We start from the raw sequence: 26061 nt of genomic DNA, 5'->3' as shown, positions 1-26061 counted from the left end.
TAAATATAACTTCCTCTCACAAGAATTGTTCATTAGCAACACAACCACCTGCGTATTAAGTTGACCTGTTACCAACTGTCCATTCAGTGTCTCAGTGCTCAGTATTTGAAACATGTAAACTCATCTTCTACAAGCGATAATGAGTTTTCAAAATCCAAATTTTTCAGAATAGAATAGAAGCTGCCTTTTTCATGAGTTTTCTCTTTTAGAATTCGTATTCCAGATTTCGTCAGTATGCGCTTAATCATACCTGCCATAGCAAGACAGGTAAATTAGCCATGCAAAATTGCCCCTTAATTGGAAAAAAGAATTGGGTACTATCAATTTTTTTAAAAAAAATCATACCTAACATAGCTAATTAAAAAGTAAATGTTCCCGTTAAGTGCAAGTTCTAATATTTAGTATGGCCAGTTTCATATAAACCATAAAATATTTACCACACCATAGGCCTTTCAGCCATTTGTCTCTATGTCAGTTGACCAAAAGTTACTCCGCCTCATTCCAACTTCTTGCATTAGGTCAACAGATCTGCAGCTCACAGTTCTTCAAGTAATCAATTATGTACATTTTAAATGTTTTGAGAATTTCTGTCTCTGCTATCTTTTCCAACAGCTAGTTCCAGGTCCTTAAATCTATTTCCCTGATCGTTGAGCTCTCTGCTAAGATAAATAGGTTTTGCCTACATATTGCATTTAGGCCCTCAAAATTGTGTACACCTCAATTAAGTCACCCCTCTATTCCAAGGAAAACAATCCCAATCTAATCTTCCCTCATAAGTAAATGTTTTTCCAGTCCTGGCAACATCCTCACAAACTCCTCTGCACCATCTCAAGTATAGATAGTCAACATCTTTTCCCAAAGGTAGAAGAGTCTAGAACTAGAGGGCATAGGTTTAAGGTGAGAGGGGAGAGATACAAAAGAGACCAGAGGCACAGAGGGTGATGAGCATCTGGAACGGGCTGCCAGAGGCAGTGGGAGAGGCGGGTACAATTTTTTCCTTAAAAAAAGTTAGACAGTTACATGGGCAGGATGTGTATAGAGGGATATGGGCCAAATGTGGGCAAGTGGGAATAGCTTAGGTGATAGAAACTGGGCGGCATGAACAAGTTGGGCCAAAGGGCCTGTTTCCATGCTGTAAACATCTATGACTCTATGTTTCCTGTAACATGATGGCCACAAGTGTATGCAGTACTCAAGCTATTGTCTAACTAGTGTTGCTTACAGTTTCAATATAATCTCACTGCTCTTCTATTCTATGTTCGCTAATAAAGGAAAATTTGAGCCTTTTCAACCACTTGGATTTGGATTTTATCTACCTGACCTGTAATTGTTAAGGATTTGTGACATGGCACTTCAAGGTCCCTCTGTTCTTCCACTACTCCGTATCTTCCCATTTATTCTGTATTCCCTCAGCCTTCTGGACCTCTCAAAATGAATTACCTCATTTTTTTGGACTAAATTTAATTTTCTGTCCCTCCTCCTTCAGTCTAAAGCTTTCTAGAAAATACAAAAAACAATGGGGTACTGAGTCCTGCAGAAGCAAACTGCCTTTTGAGTCAGAAAAATAAGAGTCAACCATTACCTTTTGTCTCCTGTCACCAAGCCAATTCTGGATCCAATTTGTCACTGATACATGGATTCCAAGGACACTTCCTTTTTGAAACAAATCAGCCTACCATGTGTGACCTCATCAAAAGCGATGTTAAAATCCATGTGGATCACATCTATCACACTGAACTCATCAACCCCATTTGTCACCGCCTCAAAAAATTCAATGGTCAGACAAGACCTTCCCTTAACCATCCCATGTTCACTTTCCTTAATTAATAAATGACCTTTAATCAATGCCTTTCTAAATTAATGTTTTACTGCCCTACAGAATTAATTCCAATAATTTGTCCAGAACTGAAGTTAAGCTGACTGATCTCAAATTACTTGGAATATCCCGCCACCATTTTTAAACAACAAACACGTTGGCAGTCTCCCAATCATCTATGACACCAATCCTGTAACCATGGAGGGTTGAAATATGAGGGTCAGGGAGTCTGAAATATTTTGCTTCTTTTAACAATCCGAGATATATTTAATCTAGCCTAGCAGTTTATCTATTTTTGAAATTGTTAAACACTTTAATGCATCCTCCTTTACAATATTTATCCCAGCCAATATTTCACACTTCCTTCTTAGCCATGATGTCATCATCAGCCACCTCTTTTGTGAAGGTAGCCACAAAGTGCAAGCTGAAAGCATTAATTAAGAATTTTATACACATTCTCACCCACCACACGCAGGTTAGCTTTTAATTCCCTAATATGTTCTATTATTTCCTTGGGTATCTTCTTGTTCTCCATGCACTTAAAATATCGGTGTCTGACACAAGCTTCTCTTCTTTGCTTAATCTTACCCTGTATGAACCTCATGAACCAGGGGACTCTAGACTTGGCTAACCACCCTTGTTTGTTATGGCAGTTTAATTGCTCAATAGGAGTAAAATGCATACACACCCTTCCTCCACCATTTATTTTTCAGTTGTTGAAATGCTAAAATTACAAAACCAGCTGAATACTAAATTGTCTCCACAATTCTAACATACAGTAAAAAGACTCCTTACTTGCTGTCATCACCAAAATGCCAAATAATACAAAGCACTTCTGGATACATTCTGGTAGAAAATAAAAATGTTCACTTGCTAAAATTTATTTTAATTAAAAGCTACTTCCACTTAGGTGAACAGTGGCATCACTGTAGGATAATGCTAATTTCCATTAAACTCCTTCGCGTTTAAGTGATTAATGGGCTCATTTTTGGGGACAGTACATGGCTCAGTGGATGAATGCATCATGTGGGCTGCACTGATGCATTTGGGCCAGGAAGTTCGATCCACCAGAAATATATGCTAGGATCCCGGTTTCTAAACATGATCAAATGGCCTTTGATAGAATGTATACATATGTATCAGGTGAGGACAGGACTGGAGTCAGCATGATATCCTGTACAGACAACAGCCTACTGACAGTAATTTACTGACACACGTAAAGTGGTCATTGGGACAAGATGGTAGACTAGTAAAAATCAAATCCTGTCACAAGTTATCTTGAGAAGAAAGAGTGAAGAGAGTAGAAAACACCGAGGCGGAAAAATTGAAATGGTGTTCTTTTCTGAACAAAGTTCAACGACTGTCTTGAAACATACAGAGAACCATGTTTAGATTGAACCTTTAGATCCTAGACATGTCTGCTCTCTTTCGCATGCATGTACACAGATGACAGCAGTCACAAGAGATCTTGCGCAATTTTGATGTGAACTTTTAAGTTTTAAAGAATATTACAAGCCTCTTTTTCATTAAGCCCTTTACAAAATACGAGGTCGCCTTGTGGCATCAAAGTAATATAAATACTTTTACAAATATTATAGATTTATAGACCGGCGTGAGGCTCACAATTACAGAAAACTGGACAAAACACAATTCCAAAAAGTTCCTGGCGAGCACCTGTTATCAGCCATGAAACAATATACAGTACAGTTGAATATTTCTTTTTCTAAATTTTGTTCTTTAAATTGAGTGCCCAATTAATTTTTTTCCAATTAAGGGCCAATTTAGCATGGCCAATCCACCTACCTTGCACATCTTTTGGGTTGTGGGGTTGAAACCCACACAAACACTGGAAGAATGTGCAAACTCCACACAGACAGTGACCCAGAGCCGGGATCGAACCTGGAATCTCAGCGCCGTGAGGCAGCAGGCCAACTACTGCACCACCGTACTGCCCCAGTTGAATATTTCTTACAATATCGGAGTGTGATTTAGTTTGGGAGGAAAGTCTGACCAACATTTTTGAGATTTGTGTAATTTTACAGAAAAGGCCGATAATGCTATCAGGACGCAAAGTTCAGGGTTTGGATTGTTAGTGAAATCATTTAACTAGCAGTTTCCATATTCTACTGTAGGCGATAAGAGGACCAGGAATGTAGCAGCTGATAGCATTAGTTTGCTGCGGCTGGGTAGTTCTCTATTTGCTACCAGGCGAGCCTAAAATCTACGCCCATGAGATTCAACTCTAGGACACATGGCTGACAATTATGTCATGGAAAGGTTTGGCGGTGACAACCAACTAAATGATAAGTTTCTCAACAAAAAAAATTACGACATATCATGGATATCCTGCCACTTTGCACAAGTCGCATACTCCAAACCTCTGCATAATGTGGACCTTATATTTTCACCACATTACCCTTGCTACCTTCATCATCATGTCTTTGGCATCTTTGTTATCATATGTCCTCAATCATCAAAGCTCTTTTTTGTTCAACATATTTTGCATTTTCCTTGCCAACCATGTACTAGTTTCCTGCCAGAGTTCTGAATTTCTCATACCGCCGCAAGCAATCCATAGCAGATGCCATCTCTCTGGCCCTACACTCATCCCTAGCGCTTCTCGATAACAAGGACTCCTACATCAGACTCCTATTTATTGACGACAGTTCCGCCTTCAACACCATAAATCCCAGCCAAGCTCGTATCAAAGGTCCAAAACCTAGGACTTGGCTCCCCACTCTGCAACTGGATCCTGACTCGGCAATTGGACTCTTGACTTTCTGACCCATTGACCACAATCGGTAAAGATAAACAACAACAGCACCCCGCAAGGCAGTGTACTTAACCTCAGAATATACTCTCCATACACACACAACAATATTTGGCTCCAAGTCCATCTATAGGTTTGCTGACGACACGGCCGTTGTAGGTCGGATCTCGAATAACGATGAGTCAGAATACAGGCAGAAGATAGAGAACGCAGTGGAGTGGTGTACGACAACAATCTCTCTCAATGCCAGCAAAATTAAAGAGCTGGTCATTGACTTCAGGAAGCAAGTATTTTACAGCCGCCCCCACCCACCCCTCCCCACACACACACTTCCTCAGAAAACTAAGAAAATTTGGTGTGTCCACATTGACTCTTACCAGTTTTTAGAGGTGCACCAGAGAAAGCATCCTATCTGGCTGCATCACATCCTGGTATGGCAACTGGTCGGCCTAAGACCGAAAGAAACTAGTCGTGACACCGCCCAGTCCATCACACAAACCCGCCTCCCATCCATTGACTCTGTCTACATCTCCCACTGCCTTGGGAAAGCAGGCAGCATAATCAAAGACCCCTCCCACCCAGCTTACTCACTCTTCCAACTTCTTCCATTGGGCAATGATCGACCCTCTTATGGACTGATCTGATCTCTTCAACATCGTCTGCTTCACCGATGCCTGTGTTTCTGTATTTACATTGTGTATTTTATGTTTGTCCTATTATGTATTTTGTCACATGCGGAATGATCTGTCTGAGCTGCACGCAGAACAGTACTTTTCACTGTACCCCAGTACACATGGCAATAAACAAATCCAATCCAATCTCTGCTCCATCACTGTCGTCCTTCTCGATCTTAGCTGCCATTGAAGTCTGCCCAGTTTATCATCTCTGCTAGTTGGAGTCATACCTGACACAAAGGAAGATGGTTGTGGTGGTTGGAGGTCAATCTCAGCTCTGGGACATCATTGTTGGACTTACTCAGCCTCAAGGTCGTGTCCTTCGTCCAACCATTTCAGCTGCTTCATCAATGATTTTCTTTCCATTATAGGGTCAGAGGTGGGGATGTTCATAGATGACTGCACAATGTTCAGCACCATTAGCGACTCTTCAGATACTGAAGCAGTCCACGTCCAAATGCCGTCAAGACATGGACAAGATCCAGGCTTGGGCTATCAATTGGAAGTAACATTCATGCTACACAAGTGACAGGCAATGACCATCTCCAACAAGACAGGCTCTAACCACCATCTCTTGACATTCAATGGCATTGCCATCACTGAATCCCCCAGTATCAACAAACTGGATTACCATTGACCAGAAACTGAACTGAACTGGACTTGCCATAGAAATACTGTGGCTACCAGAGCAGGTCAAAAGGCTAGGATTCATGCGGTGAGTAACTCATCTCCTGGCCCTCCAAAGTCTGTCTACCATCCACAGAGCACAAGTCAGGAATGTAATGAAATATTCTCCACTTGTCTGGACAAGTACAGCACCAACAACACCTCAAGCAGCTCAACGCCATCCAGGACAAAGCAGCATGCTTGATTGTTACACCTTCCAGAACCATTCAATCCCTGCACCACCAATGAACAATGGCAGCCGTGTGTACCATCGACAAGATGCACTGCAGGAACTCACCAAGGTTCCTTAAGCAGCACCTTTCAAACCCACAACCACTACCATCTGGAAGGACAAGAGTAGCAGATACCTGGGAACATCACCTGGAAGTTCCCTCCTAGTCACTCAGCATCCTGATTTGGAAAATATCTCCGTTCCCTCACTATTGCTGGGTCAAAAACGCACAATTCCTTTCCTAACAGCACTGTAGGATAGGGTGATCTCGGGTGTATGGGTCGGAGAGGGCAAGGTGTCGGCGATATACCAGGAGATGAAAGAGTGGGAGGCGTTGGTAGAGGAGCTGAAGGGTAAATGGGAGGATGAGGTACCCTCAATAATGATGCTTAGAGATTAAACTGTAAAGAAGGCTTTATTAGGCTAATAACTATGCTACAGATTTGGACGAGAGCTGACTGCTATACAGACCATGAGGCAGGCCTTTATGTATGGCTCCCAGATGGGCGGAGGCAGAGGCGGAGTCCCCAGGGTTCCAAGCCTGGTCTTAAAGGGGACATCACCTTACATGATGATAAGGCAGTAACAGTTCATCACATTCACCCCCTGTTTAAAAAGGAGTCCGGCGGGGGTGAAGTGCCATCATAGGTCCATCCGTCTCGGCGGCCGGATCGTCCTCCTCGATCTCCTCAGTTCGGGCGGTGGTGCGGCGGGCACGGACGTCCCGGTTGAGGGCACATCCGGGAGCACAGCGGTCGGAGCTTCGGTCCGGGTCGGGGCAGAGGAACTAGGCAGGGCCGGGGGTAGTGGAGCCGGGGCAGAGGAACTAGGCAGGGCCGGGGGTAGCGGAGCCGGCGCCGGCGGGGTGTGTAAAGGGGGGGGGGCGCAAGGGGGGGCGCACGGTAGGAGCTCACCAACGGGTGGTAGGGCCGGAAGGGGGTGTGTTGTAGGGGGCGACGGTCCTGCAGGGGAGCAGCGCGGGAAGGGGCGTCTGTGGTGGAGGATCCAGCGGGCGCCAGATCCCGGAGGGAAACCGTATCTTGCCTGCCGTCGGAGTACTCCACGTAGGCGTAACTGGGGTTGGCGTGGAGCAGTTGGACCTTTTCAACTAGGGGGTCCGTTTTATGGCTCCTCGCGTGCCTCCGGAGAAGAACAGGTCCCGGAGCCGTCAGCCAAGGTGGAAGCGAGACCCCGGAGGTAGACTTCCTGAGGAGGCAAAACAATCGCTCATGAGGGGTCTCATTTGTGGCTGTGCAGAGGAGTGACCTAATGGAGTGTAGGGCATCGGGTAGGACCTCCTGCCAGCGGGTGGTTGGGAGATTTCTCGACCGCAGGGCCAGAAGGACAGCCTTCCACACGGTCGCGTTCTCCCTCTCCACCTGCCCGTTTCCCCGTGGGTTATAGCTGGTCATTCTGCTCGAGGCGATGCCTTTGCTGAGCAGATACTGACGCAGTTCATCGCTCATGAACGATGTACCCCGGTCGCTGTGGATATAAGCAGGGAAACCGAACAGGGTGAAGATGCTGTGCAGTGCCTTAATCACCTTGGCTGCGGTCATGTCGGTGCAGGGAATGGCGAATGGGAAACGGGAGAACTCATCGATCACGGTGAGGAAATAGGCATAACGGTTGGTGGACGGGAGGGGCCCCTTGAAGTCCACGCTCAGTCGCTCAAAGGGGCCCGAGGCCTTCACGAGCCGAACCTTGTCTGGCCGATAGAAGTGCGGTTTGCACTCCGCACAGACCTGGCAGGCCCTGACCATGGCCTTGACCTCCTTGGTTGAGTAAGGTAGGTTGCGGGACTTGATGAAATGGACGAGCCGGGTAACCCCCGGGTGGCAGAGGTCATTGTGGATGGCTTGCAGGCGGTCCTCCTGCGCGTTGGCGCATGTGCCGCGGGACAGGGCATCTGGGGGCTCGTTGAGCTCCCCTGGACGATACTTGATATCGTACGAGTAGGTGGAGAGTTCGATCCTCCACCTCAAAATTTTATCGTTCTTTATTTTGCCCCGTTGCGTGTTATCGAACATATAGGCGACTGACCGTTGGTCGGTGACGAGGGTAAACCTCCTACCGGCGAGGTAGTGTCTCCAGCGCCTCACAGCCTCCACAATGGCTTGTGCCTCCTTTTCGACTGCAGAGTGTCGAATCTCGGAGGCAGTGAGGGTTCGGGAGAAGAACGCTACTGGTCTGCCTCCTTGATTGAGGGTAGCAGCCAGGGCGATGTCTGATGCATCGCTCTCTACCTGGAAAGGGATGGTTTCGTCCACCGCGTGCATGGCGGCCTTGATGATGTCGGCCTTGATGCGGTTGAAGGCCAATTGGGCCTCAGCCGAGAGGGGAAAAGTGGTAGTCTTTAGGAGTGGGCGGGCTTTGTCCGCATACTTGGGGACCCACTGGGCATAATAGGAGAAAAGCCCCAAGCACCGTTTGAGGGCCTTGAGGCTGCGGGGGAGAGGGAGTTCCTTAAGGGGGCGCATGCTGTCGGGGTCGGGACCTAGGACCCCGTCTTCCACGACATAGCCAAGGATGGCCAGCCGGGTGGTGTGGAAAACGCATTTGCCCTCGTTATAGGTCAGGTTAAGGGCTCGGGCGGTCTGGAGGAACTTTTTGAGGTTAGCGTCATGGTCCTGCTGATCATGGCCGCAGATGGTGACATTGTCCAAGTACGGGTTTGTAGCCCGCAAACCGTACTGGTCCACCATTTGGTCCATCACCCTTTGAAAGACGGAGACCCCATTTGTGACACCAAAGGGGACCCTGAGGAAGTGGAAGAGCAGGCCGGCTGCTTCGAAGGCAGTATAGGGGCGGTCTTTTGGTCGGATGGGGAGCTGGTGGTAGGCAGATTTGAGGTCGACCGTGGAAAAGACTCGGTATTGGGCAATCCGATTTACCATTTCCGCGATGCGAGGAAGTGGGTACGCATCAAGCTGCGTGAATCGGTTTATGGTCTGGCTATAATCCACGACCATCCGTTTCTTCTCCCCGGACCGGACTACCACCACTTGCGCTCTCCAAGGGCTGTTGCTAGCCTCGATGACCCCCTCTCCCAGTAAACGCTGGACCTCTGACTTGATAAAAGCCATATCTTGGGCACTGTAGCGCCGGCTCCTGGTGGCAACGGGCTTACAGTCAGGAGTGAGGTTAGCGAATAGCGAGGGGGGTGCGACTTTCAGTGTCGCAAGGCAGCACACCGTAAGGGGGGGGCAAGGGTCCGCCGAACTTCAGTGTCAGGCTTCGGTGGCTGCACTGGAAATCCAGTCCGAGCAGCAGGGGGGCACAGAGGTGAGGGAGGATATAAAATTTGAAACGGGTGTATTTGGCACCCTGGATCGAGAGATCCGCAATACAGTATCCCGTGATTTGTACCGAGTGGGACCCAGATGCGAGGGCTATGGTTTGGGATGTGGGATGGGTGCGTAGGGAGCAGCGCCTTACCGTTTCAGGGTGGATAAAGCTCTCCGTGCTCCCGGAGTCGAAGAGGCATGCAGTGTCGTGCCCGTTGACCTGGACCTGCATCATGGAGTCCTGCAGGTGTTTTGGCCGAGTTTGATCGAGGGTGACCGCACCCAGTCGCGGGTAGTCGGAGTCGTAAAATGGCCGCTGCCGTTGGTCGCACGTGTCGGGTCGAGAAGATGGCCGCTCCCATGATTCGCACGAGGCTGATGACGAGTCAGAAGAGGACGTGTCAGGTCGGTGCGCAGCAGCATTGCGAGGCCTTTGTTCTTTGTTTTTCTGGCCCCTGGGCCTGGCCAGGCAGACCCTCGCAGAGTGCCCTTTCTTCCCGCAGTCGCTGCAGATCGCGGAGCGGGCTGGGCAGCGTGGGCGTGGGTGCTGGCCCTGCCCGCAGAAGTAGCAAGGTGTGCCCCCATGGTGAGCGGGTCGCCGCGTGGCGCAGGCCTGTAATATAGGCGAGTCTGAGGAAGTCCGGGGGGGGGCTGGCAGAGTCCGCGGGGTACGTACCCAAGTTGTGTCGGGCCACCTCCAGCGAGGAGGCGAGCGTTAGCGTCTCCTGGAGGTCTTTTGCACCGTTTTCGAGCAGTCGCTGCCGGATGTAGGTCGAGCGGATGCCGGACACGAAAGAATCTCTGATGTGCAGGTTCATATGGACTTCCCCTGTCACATCCTGATGGTCACAGCCCCTGGCCAGCGCGGTGAGTTTCTCAACAAACTCGTCGAGCGATTCCCCCGAGTGCTGCCGGCAGGTAGAGAGCAGATGCCGGGCATGCACCTCATTGACGGGTTTGACAAACCGCTTGCGGAGCAACTCAATCGCTTCCTCATAACTCGTCGCCTTTTCGAGCGTGGCGGAGATTCTGTGACTCACCCGGGCGTGGAGTAGACGCAGCTTGCGTGGCCCCAGGATGGGAGTCTCTGCGGAGTCCAGGTAGGCCTCGAAGCACCGCAGCCAGTATTTAAAAATTTCCTTTGCCTCCGGCGTTCGTGCTTCCAGATTGAGCTTCTCTGGTTTTAGGCCTGCGTCCATCCTGAATCTAGTTTAGCCTAATAAATTGAGGTACCCTCAATAATGATGCTTAGAGATTAAACTGTAAAGAAGGCTTTATTAGGCTAATAACTATGCTACAGATTTGGACGAGAGCTGACTGCTATACAGACCATGAGGCAGGCCTTTATGTATGGCTCCCAGATGGGCGGAGCCAGAGGCGGAGTCCCCAGGGTTCCAAGCCTGGTCTTATAGGGGACATCACCTTACATGATGATAAGGCAGTAACAGTTCATCACAGAGGAGGAGCTGGGGGAGGAGATTGAGGAGGGGCTATAGGCCCTAAGTAGAGTTAATTCCTCTTCTTCGTGTGCCAGGCTTAGCCTGATACAATTTAAGGTAGTTCATGGAGCGCACATGACGGGGGCGAGGCTGAGTAGGTTTTTTGGGGTAGAGGACAGATGCGGGAGGTGCTCAGGAAGTCCGGCAAACCATGTCCATATGGTTTGGTCATGCCCGGCACTGGAGGGGTTCTGGAGGGGAGTGGCGGGAACAGTATCTAAGGTGGTGAAAGTCCGGGTCAAGCCAAGCTGGAGGCTAGCACTATTTGGAGTAGCGGACGAGCCGGGAGTGCAGGAGGCGAAAGAGGCTGACATACTGGCCTTTGCGTCCCTAGTAGCCCGGCGAAGGATCTTGTTCATGTGGAAAGAGGCGAAGCCCACCAGCGTGGAGGCCTGGATAAATGATATGGCAGGGTTTATCAAATTGGAGCGGATAATGTTTGCCTCGAGAGGGTCTGCGCAGGGGTTCTACAGGTGGTGGCAACCGTTCCTAGACTATCTCGCGGAGCGTTAGATGAAGGTCGGTCAGCAGCAGCAACCCAGGAGGGGGGGGGGGGATGTCTTGCGTTGGGGGGGGGGGGGGGGGGGCTTGTTTTGGGGGTATTTGAGCATGAAAATACATGAAGGATCTGGAAAACTGACATGTACGGGAGGAATCAAATGTACAAAGCTCTGTATCATATCGATTTACTATGTTCATGTCTTGCTATGTGCGCTTTCTTTCTTTTTGTTACGGGGGGGGGGGTTGTTTGTAAGGGTGAAAAACGGTGTTAAAATTCTTAATAAATATATTTTTAAAAAACAAAAAACAGCACTGTAGGTGCACCTACACCTCCAGAACTGCAGTGGTTCAGGAAGGCAGTACACCACCACCGTCTGAAGGGAAACTAGGGATGGGCAATATATCCTAGCCTAGCCAGTAAGGCCCAAATCCTATAAATAAATGTAAAAAAACCTTCTCCATCTCCCATCTCTACAACCCTCCCAAGTATCTGCACTGCTCTAATTATGGCCTCTTGACACCCCCAAGTTTTATCACTCCAAAACTGGTGGCCATGCCTTCACTTGGCAAGGTCCAAGCTCTGGAATTCTCTCCCCAAACCTCCCTGCCTCTCTCCTCTTAAAACTGCTACTTTGTCTGCCCTAATGTTGCTTTAGGTGGCTTGATGTCAAATTTTGTTTGATAACAGTCCCATGTCTTGCATCTCTTACTATGGTTTTTTTTTTAAATATAAATTTGGAATACACAATTTATTTTTTTCCAATTAAGGGCAATCCATCTATCTGGCACATCTTTGGGTTGTGAGAGCGAAACCCACACAAACATGGGGAGAACGTGCCAACTCCACACAGACAGTGACCCAGAGCAGGGATTGAACCTGGGACTGCAACACTGTGAGGCAGCAATGCTCACCACTGTGCCACCATGCTGCCCTGCACCTTTTACTATGTTAATGACACTGTATGAGTTGCTGTTTTGCTGAATTTTAAACTTGAGAAAAAAAAATTACTAAAATGTTTATCAAAGATTTTCCAAATAAACAAAACGCTACACACAATTAACCAAAATTACACAATAGAACATAGGAATCAGGAGCAGAAGGAGGCAATTCAGCCCTTCGAGCCTGCTCTGCCAATCAGATCATGGCTGATCTCTTTCTGGTCTCAAATCCACCTCCCTACCTGTTACTATATCCCTTTAATCTGTTTTTTTTTTTAAATATCAGAAATATATCTATAACCCTTCTTGAAACCATTTAATGACTCAGATTCCACTGCACTATGGGGCAGTGAATTCCACAAATTCACCATCCTCTCTGCAAGAAGTAGTTCCTCATCACCTCAGTTCTAAATCTACCACCTCTTATAAATCACTGATATCTGTGATCTCTCGTTCTAGATTGCCCTAAATGGAGAACAATTTGGTCTATGTTTACTATATCAACCCCTTTTAGCATTTTATATACCTCGATCAGATCCCATCTCATCCTTCTAAACTCCAGCAAGTATAAGCCCAAACTGTTTAAAATCTCCTCATCCGTCAATCCTTTCACCCCGGAATCAATCTGGTGAATCTCCTCTGAACTGCCTCCAATGCCATCGCAACCTTCCTCAAACGAGACCAAAACTGAACACAATACTCCAGATGTGGTCTCAGCAACACCCTATACAATTGCAATAACACTTCTCAACTTTTATACTCCAGTCCTTTTGCAATAAACGCTAACATTCAATTTGCCTTTTTAATTACATGCTGTACCTGCATACAGACCTTCTGGGATTCATGAACAAAGACACCCAGATCCCTCTGCCCAGACGCATTTTGAATCTGCTTTTCATTTAGATAATAATTTGCCCGAGTATTTTTTGGCCAAAGTGGATAACCTCACACTTATCCACATTAAACTCCATCTGCTAAATGTTGGCCCCCATCTCCTAGCCTATCTAAATCCGTCTGAAAAATCTTTCTCTCCTCTTCACTGCCTGCTTTCCCACCTATTTTAGTATCATCTGCAAATTTTGGTATGTTGCACTCTGTCCCTGCCTACAGATCATTTATATTGACAAAGGGTCATCTGGACTCGAAACGTTAACTCCTTTCTCTCCCTACAGATGCTGCCAGACCTGCTGAGATTTTCCAGCACTTTTTCTTTGGGTTCATTTACATAGATTGTAAACATAGAAGCAAGAGACGAACAAGCAAAAGCACTTATGCACTTTAACCCCAAAAACTAAAGCCCCTAACAGCTGACAGTGTCTAGCTCCTTAAAAAAGGAAATGTATGGCTGCCATCTTAGATAGAACCCTTCTACAAACCCTCTATTTACACACTTAACCTTCTCCAAATGTAGAAAATACGAGGTCACCCAAACAAGCAGAGGCACTAGGCAACCTCTACCCAAGCAGAACCAACTCCGGGCTATAAACGAGGCAAAGGCAAGTACATCCAGCCCCGCTGAGTAAGATATCCCATCAGCGGACTCAAATTAACAGCGAGCATCTCCGACATGGGTTTTGAAGAAAGAGGCACAGAAGCTTACCAACTTGGGACAAGACCGGAACATAAGAGTGTGGCTAGTCGGCCCCCCAAGAGCAGCGCTCGCACTTGTCTTTCACCCCAGGGAAACAACCACTCATTTTCGCTTTAGTCAGAAGAGCTCTATGCACCATGGGGGGGGGGGGGGGGGGGGGGGGAAAGAGAGATAGCCCGGAGTTGGTTCTGCTTGGGTAGAGGTTGCCTAGTGCCTCTGCTTGTTTGGGTGACCTCGTATTTTCTACATTTGGAGAAGGTTAAGTGTGTAAAGAGAGAGAGAGAGAGAGAGAGAGAGAGAGAGAGAGAGAGAGAGAGAGAGAGAGAGAGAAGAAGGCCTTGTGCGAGAAATCGTGAATCTGAAAGTACCTGAAAAGACTGGAACCAGGAAATTGGAATTTCTCCAGCAACTCCTTAAACTGGCAAATCTCCCCTCCACAAACAGGTCTTCAAATCTTTTCAAACCCTTCCCCTGCCAGGACTTAAAACGTCAAGTCCAAACACATTGGCAGAAAAAGATGGTTGTTGCTGATGGGGGCTAGTAAACACAGGGAACAGAGCTTAAAATGCTGCCCGAGCTGCTTCCAAATTCTCAGCATGGACACAACCACTGAATTCAGGGAAAATCTTACCAGAGAGAAAGGCAACAATGCAGTAACAATTGCACCAAGCCTAGAAACAGTGCAGGAACCTGCTTCCATTTGTCCCCATATGAGGCCAGGATCACTGAACCAAAACAATATCTTCTGAATTGGCTACCCAATAGTAAAACAATACATTGGGCAGAGCCAAGCCCCCTAATGGGTCATTTCTTTGGTGAAAGCCCCACAGATCCTTCAAATTTTACCCACCCAAATAAAAGAGGACATTGATTTTTTGATTTTAACAATAAAGGACTTGGGCAGAAAAATAGGGAGACATTGAAAAATAAATAAAAATCGCGGGAGTACGTTCATTTTAATAGTCCGAACCCTGCCCAAGGACAGGGGGAGGTAATTCTACCTCTAAGTCTTATTTAATAATAATCTTTATTGACACAAGTAGGCTTACATTAACACTACAATGAAGTTACTGTGAAAAGCACCTAATCGCCAGAGGAGGTAGTGGAGGCAGGGACGATAGGGACATTTAAGGGGCATCTTGACAAATATATGAATAGGATGGGAATAGAAGGATACGGACCCAGGAAGTGTAGAAGATTGTAGTTTAGTCGGGCAGTATGGTCGGCACGGGCTTGGAGGGCCGAAGGGCCTGTTCCTGTGCTGTACATTTCTTTGTTTTGTTGTTGTTTGTATTCCGGCGCCTGTTCGAGTACACAGAGGGAGAATTCAGAATGTCCAATTCACCTAACAGCATGTTTTTCTGGACTTGTGGGGGGAACCCAGAGCACCCGGAGGAAACCCACACAGACACAGGGAGAACATGCAGACTCTGCACAGACAGTGACCCGAACCTGGGACCCTGGAGCTGTGAAGCAACAGTGCTACCCATAGTGTCAAATGGGCAGCATGGTAGCACAATCAACCAGATTAGTGCAATTTAATGTATGAAGAATTTTAAACTTGAGACCTTGGAGAATGGACCCAATGTAGGCCAGCAGTGCAGAGTTCTGGAAACAACTGTAGACAAATAGCTCAGCCAAGGGAGAATTGGAATAGTTGAAATGCAACAAAGCCATTGATGAGCAATATTTCATTTTGTTTTGATTAAGTCTTGATAAAGCAGATAGCTGTGGTGGGATGGAGACAGGCGATGCTACAGAGGTAGAGGTTGGCAGTCATTGTGGTGAAAAATATCTGGGGTCAGATGCTCATCTAGAGTTGGGCACCATGGTTGTGATTTGAGGCAGTGACGAAACAACAAATGGAGGCATCGTGAAGGTTAGAGTTTGTGACACCTTGGGCAATCAATAAGTTCAGCTGCAGAAATTGAACATTGGCAAATTAGTAGTGGAAGATGGGAGATGTAGACAGACATATGGAAGCTGGGTGTGGTGCAGATCTAACTGCACCATTTGAAAGAATCTGTTTTTATATGGTAACTTTTCATTTTCTCATGCTTTACAATCAGTGACTTATGTTACCATTACATAGGCAAACAATCAACAATTAAAGGTCCAACCAAGGAATGTTGGCAAGAAGAGCCCTTGCTTTTCTGCAAATAGTGCCATGGGTTTTTTGGTACGTCCACCATGGTTTAACATCTTATCTTAAAGATGGCATATCATCTAAGCATAATACTGAGGGAATGTTGCATTAAGCATCAGCATAGGTTACATGTTCAGTGGGCTGAACATTGTGATTCAATAACAGGAGTGCTACCAGTTAAGCCAATGTGGCAAATTGCTAAGACTTCCACAACCATGCCAATCTCACACATAAGCAGATTTATTTTAAGAAACAAGAGTCTTATTTTCTGATAATATTTTGTTACAGTTCAAAATGCTACATCTTATGCAGCAAACTGTGAAGATTAGGAAATGCTTGAAACTAGCATTTATGATGTGCAAGAATGATGGGTCTGGAAACATGGAGTCATGTTTACTTTTAAGAGTGAACCAATTAGCTTAAGATTTTAAACCACAATGGATAGTCATCACAGTCATGAGTAACATTTGGCTCATCTATATGAAGCTGTAGAAAATAAAATGTATGAGCTTATTGCTCCGACAACAGACAACCAGCAGATATGTTGAACTGGCCATTGAAGCAGCTGTCATTTAAGAATCAACTCATTATACGTGAAACCAGAAAAGGGCAGTTTCCTTGAAAGATTTTGATGTATAAAACAAAAAGCACTGTACAAATTTAAATAACCCACACAGTAGAATGACAAATAGCAATTTCACTAGGTTTCGGTTTGGAAGGAATTTAGTTATTTTCAGTGGTGTCCCAGCAAGCGTCATTTAAAATTAGATGCTAAATTCAAATAGGAAAATCAATTTTTTGTACATTTAAAATCACTTCTACATATTGGTCCAAATTTTCCAATCAGCATCAGAGCTGTTGTGCCAAATGCTGGTTGGACTTCTATGTACTTGCCTGGCTGCATTTAAAGGGCCCAGCTTTCGATACAGCAATGGAAGAAGTCACTCAGCAAAGGAATCCAAGCAGAAATCTGTGAAAAGGATCAGTCCAGAAGGCATGCCCCCATTTGAGAACACAAGCTGCAGGGTAATCAGTTTTGTAGTTACCCAGATGTTAGACTAAGTTTCAATTTGTCTAACATTTCCTGAATTACTATTCAGCTAGGTCCCACGGATCTCTCCCCCTGACTATCTCAAGAGTTGGAGATATTGACCAAGGGTTCTGGGGATCAAGGGAATCACCCATCGGAAGTTGAAACACCCCAGATAATTCCCACATCGGTCTGCATCTCAGGCCTTCCACATTGTCCTGACGTGCATCTCAGTCGTATGTCTGGTTTCCGACCATCCAAAGGCTGAAAGATTTGGCCCTATGATGTTGTTTCTAGAGTCACCATAAACTTTCCAGTCTGGAAATCTGTTGTTCGGAAACACCAGTTGCCTGGAAAATTTTTTGAGCAGGTCCTTGACATCATTTTAGTGCAGTATTTTCAAAGCAGAAACATGGAAGAGTGTGTTTATGTAAAACGAGTTTTATTACAGGTTTATCACTATTTTGTGTTTCAGATAAATACTTATATCAACAGTGCTTTCCGGCCCACATACTTGTAGTTAAGCATTCTAATCCAGCAAATCCCAAAACCCCAAAACATATTGGTCCCAAGAATTTTGGACTCTAGAGGTTACAGTGTAGCATCTCAAGGCTATTTTTGCCCCCCACCCCCAAGGTCAGAAAGCATAGCAATATTATGGTAAAAAATAAATGATTGTCCTGTCTATTAGATCAGTCATTTACTCTAGTCCATGGGTATAACGAACACCTGGCTGTCCCACACAGGCCATTGGCATAATTTCCATATTTCTGCCTTGTATGGACCTTCCACGATATCCACTGAAAGTAATCCGCAAATAGAACTATGATATTGGATTAACTAACACTGCAGATTTAACCAAAATAGTCTACATCAATAAGATCCCTCGGAATGTAAAGAAAGAAGGTAGACCAAAAAATATAAAATAAACACTTTGACAAGTTGACATTGATTATAAACCCCATTTTTGATGATCGGTAAAATTTATTTGTCCAAATAAGGAGGTGTCCCTGATATTCAGATTATATCTGAGAACTGCAAATTCAAAAGCAAACTGCCCATCGAGTGAGTAAATACTTCTTTCCGTTTGTGAAAAAGGTCCTGGGCCTCCAGTGCAACAATTATAAAGGAAACCAGACACAAGATGTCACTTCTGATGAACAGTCACAGATTTGAAATATTAATTGTTTATTTCTCTCCATCGATACTGCCAGACCTACAAGGCTGTTATGCTGTATTCTTATATAACATCATTTGTTCTTGGGATGCAGAGAACGCTTACTTCTTCCATCCCTAGTTGCCTGAAGGGCATCAAGGGCAAACTGCACTTAGGTCAGTTGGGTTTTAACAACAATCCAAGAGCTTACATTATATTTTTTCAGGCTGTAGTTTACAATTGACCAGAATTATTGAATTGAATTTCATAATCGAAAGATCGGAATTCAGGATCATTGGGTTGCTAGGGCAAGTGCCATTACCAACAGGCTGCGACACAGTCATAGGAAAGTCAAACACTACTTCACATATAGAATTTATATATTGCATTATACATTATTAAGACGTCTCAAAAAACTTCACAAATTATGGTACTTCTGGACTGCTGTTGGCATGCAAATATTAAGTTGGTACTGGAGTAGATTGCTTGTAAATGGGGCTGGAGTCCACCGTCATTGACTACATGGATCATTTTTACAGAACAGAATCCCAAGGAGGCCATTCGGCCCATCGTGTCTGCACCAGGGCTCTGAAAAAGCACCCTACATAGGCCCAAACCCCACACTCACTCCGTAACCCCACTTAGGGGCAATTTAACACAGGCAATCCTGCATGTCTGGCATATCTTTGGACTGTGGGAGGAAACCGGAGCACCCAGAGGAAACCCACACAGACATGGGGAGAAAAGTACAAACTCCACGCAGTCTCCATAGGTCGGAATCAAAGCCAGGTCCCTGGCACCGTGAGGCAGCACTGCTAACCACTGTGCTGCCAGTTCTCAAGTGTTTTTCTGATGATTGTTTAATTTAAGAGTTATATATAGCCAATACAAACACTTTCACATTCCATTCCTATATCATTTAAGCAGGCAATTAAATTATAGAAAAAGGGAATGTGAAAATGCTTGTATTAGCTACATTCTAGTGTTATTCCATTTTCTAAAACTTTTCAGATTTCTTGTTTCCAGCTGTTAACCTTTGTGTCTTTGATTATGCAACATGGCAATATTACATGTTTCACATAGTCACTTTTATATTTTCCCAAGATGTTATGAGCCTATTAACCTAGTGCTTATCGCAGTGGATCATCAATCTAAAGGTCGGAACTCAAATAAATGTGGTAATTTGTGGTTGAAACCATGATGGATACTAGATTATGGTGAAATCCAAATGGTCTACATGTGTTTCACATAATGTGCTTCAGTCCAACCCAGGTATGAGCAATAAATTGCCAGTGTTACCCACATACAAAGAACAAATAATGTTAAGAAGAGCAACAACTTGAAATTTAATAAAAAGGATAACTAATGCTTTTAAAACAGTGATTTAATATTGAACGGCTATACCATTAGATCTTCCAGAAAACTATTCCAATTTCAGCACAATTAAGAACTTAAGTGGATAGCACAGTGGTTAGCACTGTTGCTTCACAGCACCAGGGACCCAGGTTCAATTCCCACCTTGGGTCACTGTCTGTGCAGAGCCTGCACGGTCTCCCAGTGTGTCTGTGAGTTTCCTCCAGGTTCTCTAGCTTCCTCCCACAAGTCCCAAAAGATGTGCTTGTTAGGTGAATTGGACATTCTGAATTCTCCCTCTGTGTACCCAAACAGGCGCCGAAGTGTGGAGACTAGGGGCTTTTCACAGTAACTTCATTGCAGTGTTAATGTAAGCCGACTTGTGATAATAAAGATTATTATGAATTGATAACAAAATGTGAGTCAGGTTCCACAACATGTGAGCAAACCTCTATTTTGCATTCCATAAAATTGATTTTCCAAAAGGTTTTCACAAAAAGAAAAAAAAATTAAAAAGTTACTAGCACACACGGTAAGTGTGGTATTCTTTTTTGTACAATAATTCAGTTCTGTACGAATACTTGTCTCCATTTTGCATGTTTAACCTAATTTTAATGGAACGGTTTAAAAATGAAACAGATCAAAGAACTGAGAACAGAGATAAATGTGGGACAAACAAAGGTCATTCCTAAGGTTTTTGGGTTGTAATAATGAGCATGTAACATGAATATGGTTCTGTACAATTTTCAAGGTGTTCTGCCGTTATTCCAGTACCATTCATGGGCTACGCGCTGTGCATTTTCTTTCAAATATAGTGCCCACTTGTACAATTTGCCCATCTCATGGTACAATTTTTAGCTGCCGCCTCTCAATTTATTACTAATTTGCAAATTTGATCAACTTCTGAGTTCAAAGCAACAATGTAAATTACAAACACCAGCAGTTCCAACTCTACCCTGATGTCATTTCTCAAACAAGTACTCAATTGTTTTCGAACCTGCAGGCAATTTCTTATCAACATCCAACATTCGGCTTGAAGGCCCATAGCTTTGAGCCCTAATTGTGTGAAATGTTACCAAAACTCAACGTCACATAACCAATATCCACAGATAATCCATGCCGGTGACCCGCTTAAAAATGTTTCCTAGCAGACAGTGCTAGGAAACAGCAAACAAGCAACAGCTGGGTTGTGGAGTTTGCACATTCTCCAATTTCTGCCCAAACCAAAAAGATGTGTTGGGCAAGTGAATTGGCCACGCTAAATTGCCCCGTAATTGTAAAAGAAAAGAATTGGATAATCTAAATTTATTTTAAAAGATGCAACAGCTGGGTATTGTACACATGGAAGTTGAATTTTTGCTTGTAGCCAAAGTTGGTGCAAATGATGGGGGCACACCAAAGATCACCCTGATGCTATAGTGGCGAACAGCACGATGCTGAAGTACAATAAGCTGTGGCTGCATACTGACATCATATTTCTTAACCTTGAATAACACATTCTCAGCAATGTGGGTAGATTGAATACAAGTTGGAAGGACTTGAATAGATAAAATAAAGTTAAAAGTAGCTTACAGACTTCCGGTGACGGCGGGCGGGAGGCAGCCGCACACTGGAGGGCTCCCGCACGGGAATAGACATTTTGGGGTTTTAACACCCGGTCCCGGGGGCAATGGAGGCTGAAAAGGCTGTAAGAAGGCACAGTGAGGAGAAATGTCCAAGTTTGGGAGAAAAACGGCTGTGAAAAAGGGGGTTAACGGAAGTCCGCCGGTGAGTGAAAAAGTCAGCGCAGGAACTGTAAGGAAAGACGAGGCTGGAGCACCAGGGGAGGCAGCATCGTTCACAGCAGAAGAAATGACCAAGGTGATGGCTGTGGAGCTTGAAAAACAGTTCACAAGACACATGGAAGCGATGAAGGAGATGGGGGCGGTATTGAAAGTGCTGGTGGAGGAGGCGATTGCCCTGGTGAGGGCGGCGGTATCAAGCACAGTGGCAGAAGCAAGGTGAGGCACTGAAGGAAGTGGAAGAGGCATTGTCGCAGCACAGTGATCAACTCACCTCGATGGGGAAGGAGTTGCGGAGAGTGATAGAGGCCAACAAGGGTCTGCGAGCCAAAATGGAAGACCTGGAAACAGATCCAGGCGACAGAATCTGAGGATTGTGGGTCTGCCCGAAGGGGTGGAAGGCCCGAGGCCGATGGAGTATTTTGCCACGATGTTGGCGAAGCTATTGGGGGAGAGGGACAATCCCTCCCGATATGTACTGGTTCGGGCTCATCGATCGTGGAGGCCTATACCAAAGGAGATATATACCAGGACTTTACGTATATACCAGGACGTATATACCAGGACTTTACAGTTGAGCTGGCGAGGAGGCGGGCTGCCTTCAGCCGGGTGAAGAAGGCACTGTACATCAGCAAGGTGCAGTGCGGCATAGTATATCCAGCTAAGTTGACGGTGACCTACAATTCCAGGACTTTTATTTTGGGACAGCGGAAGAGTTTATGAAGGCAGAAGGACTGTGGCAGAATTGAGAAATGGTCGTGTACCGATGTAGCCTCATGGAACTTTATTTTTTCACTGCGTGTTGGTGTATGTACTAAATGAGTCAACACTGTATATATTTGGACAAGGGAAGAGATGGGACTTTCATTTGCAATGATGGTTCTTTAGGGCTTGGGTGTGTATGCGGGGGTTGTGCGCTAAAGGGGAGTTCTTGGTTTTCCTGGGACCGGGCAAGGGGGAAGGAGACCCGGGCGGGGGCCTCCACGCTGGCCAGTTTAAGCCGGCCAGTGAACGCGAGTGAGGTGGGGGGGAGGAGCTGTGGCCATCGGAGCCTGGTAGAACAGGTTTCGGTGAGTCTAGCCGGGGTGAAAAGTTGGGGGAAGGAACCGAGATTGGGGGGAGGAGTTTACAAGAGGAAGTGGAGGGGAGGAGTCTGGGGCGGGGGTCTACAATTCATGGGTGTCATTCACGGTACTCTTTCGGGGATTGGATGGCATTGAATATTAGGGGGGTGGGTTGGGGGGTGGACTGTATATGTCAATGGTGACCATAGGTGATTCCTTTTTCTTTAGCCTTTCTTTTCCCACCTTGGGAGGGTTTGTTTTATTTGATGCTTATATTGTCAGGTGGGCTGTTGTTTGGGTTGGTGGGAGGATGGGATCGTTATTGTTATTAAGGGGATTGACGTTCCGGGTGCGGCGATGACCAGCTAAGTCGCACGTTTCGGCAGCTCCCGGTGGAACGGACTTTTGGGCTCTTGATAGGAGCCCCAACGGCAATTTTAACGGCAAAAAACACTGTGCGGTAATCCAGAAGGGAATCCCCCCTGGACACGGATGGAAAAAAGAGAGGAAAGTGGCCGGATTGCGGTGGATCCTCTAGAGCAGCGGCCAGGAAGGCAGGCACAAAGCAAGATGGCGTCGGAAGGAGGCAGTTTAATATGGGGCCCTGACCAACAAGAGTTCCTGCGGCGTTGCGTGGAAGAACTCAAAAAGGAGATGAAGAAGGAGCTGTTGGCCCCGATATTACAAGCGATTGAGGGGCTAAAGGAGGAGCAAAAGACCCAGGAACAGGAGCTTCGGGTCGTGAAGGCAAAGGCTGCTGAGAATGAGGATGACATACAGGGCCTGGTGGTGAAAACAGAGATGCACGAGGCACAACACAAAAGGTGTGTGGAAAGGCTGGAGGTGCTGGAGAATAATGCGAGGAGGAAGAATTTAAGGATTCTTGGTCTTCCCGAAGGTTTAGAAGGGGCAGACGTCGGGGCATATGTGAGCACGATGCTGCACTCGTTAATGGGATCGGAGGCCCCGACGGGTCCGCTGGAGGTGGAGGGAGACTATCGAGTTATGGCGCGAAGACAGAGGGCTGGAGAAATTCCTCGAGCCATAGTGGTGAGATTTCTCCGATATAAGGACAGAGAGATGGTCCTCAGATGGGCAAAGAAAACTCGGAGCAGTAGGTGGGAGAACGCGGTGATCCGCGTATATCAAGATTGGAGTGCGGAGGTGGCGAGAAGGAGGGCAAGCTTTAATCGGGTCAAGGTGGTGCTGCACAAACGGAAGATTAAATTTGGAATGCTGCAACCGGCAAGACTGTGGGTCACACATCAAGGGAAACACCACTACTTCGAAACGGCAGATGAGGCGTGGACATTTATTGTCGAGGAGAAACTGGAGTGAGCGGGCCAGAAAAAGAACGTTTGGGACAAAGTGGGGGGGTGAATATGTGGGATGAAGGGGGGGGAAAAGAGGGAAGAGATGACTTCCCAAGTTGTTAATCCTGCGACCCTGTAACTTTTCTCTCTTCCCCATGTCGTGGGGGAGGGAGGATGAGGAGCTGAGGGCGCCGGCCATTGGGGGCGGGGCCAAAAGGGAAGCGCGGGCTTTGTTCCCGTGCTATGGTAATCACGGCGGGAACAGGGAAGCAGGAAGGAGGGGGCCTCGCACAGTGTGAGCCGAGGTCACGGGGGGAAGCCGAGGTCGGCCAGAGTTTGCTGACTTCTGGGAGCAACATGGGGGGTGCAATTACGCTAGTTTGGGGTGTTAACTGGGTTGCTGCTGCTGGGGAGAAGGGGGAGCTGGTATTGGGGGGGGGGGGGGGTGGTCGGGGCGGGGGGGGCGCCGCTTGGGGGAGATACGGCTACGTGGGAACCGGGTGAGGAGCTGGATTGAAAAAGGAGATGGCTAGTTGTCAAGGGGGGGGGGGGGGGTAAAGAGCCCCCCAACCCGGTTGATCACGTGGAATGTGAGAGGGCTGAACGGGCCGATTAAGAGGGCACGGGTACTCGCACACCTAAAGAAACTTAAGGCAGATGTGGTTATGCTTCAGGAGACGCATCTGAAGCTGATAGACCAGGTCAGACTACGCAAAGGATGGGTGGGGCAGGTGTTTCATTCGGGGCTAGACGCAAAAAACAGGGGGGTGGCCATACTAGTGGGGAAGCGGATAATGTTTGAGGCAAAGACTATAGTGGTGGATAGTGGGGGCAGATACGTGATGGTGAGTGGCAAATTGCAAGGGGAGGCGGTGGTATTAGTGAACGTGTATGCCCCGAACTGGGATGATGCCAACTTTATGAGGCGTATGTTAGGACGAATCCCGGACCTAGAAGTGGGGAAGTTGGTAATGGGTGGAGATTTTAATACGGTGCTGGACCCAGGGCTGGAGAGATCGAGGTCCAGGACCGGAAGGAGGCCGGCTGCAGCTAGGGTGCTTAAGGACTTTATGGAGCAGATGGGAGGAGTAGACCCCTGGAGATTTAGTAGACCTACGAGTAAGGAGTTTTAGTTTTTCTCCTATGTCCACAAAGTTTATTCACGAATAGATTTTTTTGTTTTGGGAAGGGCACTGATCCCAAAGGTGACGGTGACGGAGCACACGGCTATAGCCATTTCGGATCATGCTCCACATTGGGTGGACCTGGAGATAGGGGAAGAAAAACAACAGCGCCCACCCTGGAGAATGGACATGGGATTATTGGCAGATGAGGGGGTGTGTTTAAGGGTGAGGGGGTGTGTTTAAGGGTGAGGGGGTGTATTGAAAGGTACTTGGAACTCAATGATAATGGGGAGGTACAGGTGGGAGTGGTCTGGGAGGCGCTGAAGGCAGTGGTTAGAGGGGAACTGATATCTATCAGGGCACATAAAGGAAAGCAGGAGGGTAGGGAAAGGGAGCGGTTGTTGAAAGAACTTCTGAGGGTGGACAGACAATATGCGGAGGCACCGGAGGAGGGACTGTACAGGGAAAGGCAAAGGCTACATGTAGAATTTGACTTGTTGACTACGGGTAATGCAGAGGCACAATGGAGGAAGGCACAGGGTGTACAGTACGAATACGGGGAGAAGGCGAGCAGGTTGCTGGCCCACCAACTGAGAAAAAGGGGAGCAGCGAAGGAGATAGGGGGGGGTGAGAGATGAGGAGGGAGAGATGGAGCGGGGAGCGGAGAGAGTGAATGGAGTGTTCAAGGCATTTTACGAAAGATTATATGAAGCTCAGCCCCCGGATGGGAAGGAGAGAATGATGTGCTTTCTGGATCAGCTGGAATTTCCTAAGGTGGAGCAGCAGGAGAGGGTGGGACTGGGAGCACAGATTGAGACGGAGGAAGTAGTGAAAGGGATTGGGAGCATGCAGGCGGGGAAGGCCCCGGGACCAGACGGATTCCCAGTTGAATTCTATAGGAAATATATGGACTTGCTGGCCCCGCTACTGATGAGAACCTTTAATGAGGCGAGGGAAAGGGGGCAGCTGCCCCCGACTATGTCAGAGGCAACGATCTCACTCCTCCTAAAGAAGGAAAAAGACCCGCTTCAATGCGGGTCCTACAGGCCCATTTCCCTCCTGAATGTGGACGCTAAGATTCTGGCCAAGGTAATGGCAATGAGGATAGAGGATTGTGTC

General features: G+C 46.7%; 1 protein-coding gene across 9 annotated transcripts in view; it reads right to left on the bottom strand.

Annotated features, from left to right (window-relative positions):
- ppp1r13bb (protein phosphatase 1, regulatory subunit 13Bb) overlaps positions 1–26061 on the bottom strand; it is a 168508-nt gene that overhangs the window by 73093 nt on the left and 69354 nt on the right. The gene's annotated exons all lie outside the window — the stretch shown is intronic.

Source organism: Scyliorhinus torazame, chromosome 2 (genome assembly GCF_047496885.1).
Source record: "Scyliorhinus torazame isolate Kashiwa2021f chromosome 2, sScyTor2.1, whole genome shotgun sequence".
Classification (NCBI taxonomy): Eukaryota; Metazoa; Chordata; class Chondrichthyes; order Carcharhiniformes; family Scyliorhinidae; genus Scyliorhinus; species Scyliorhinus torazame.
This window is presented reverse-complemented; position numbering and strand designations above follow the sequence as displayed.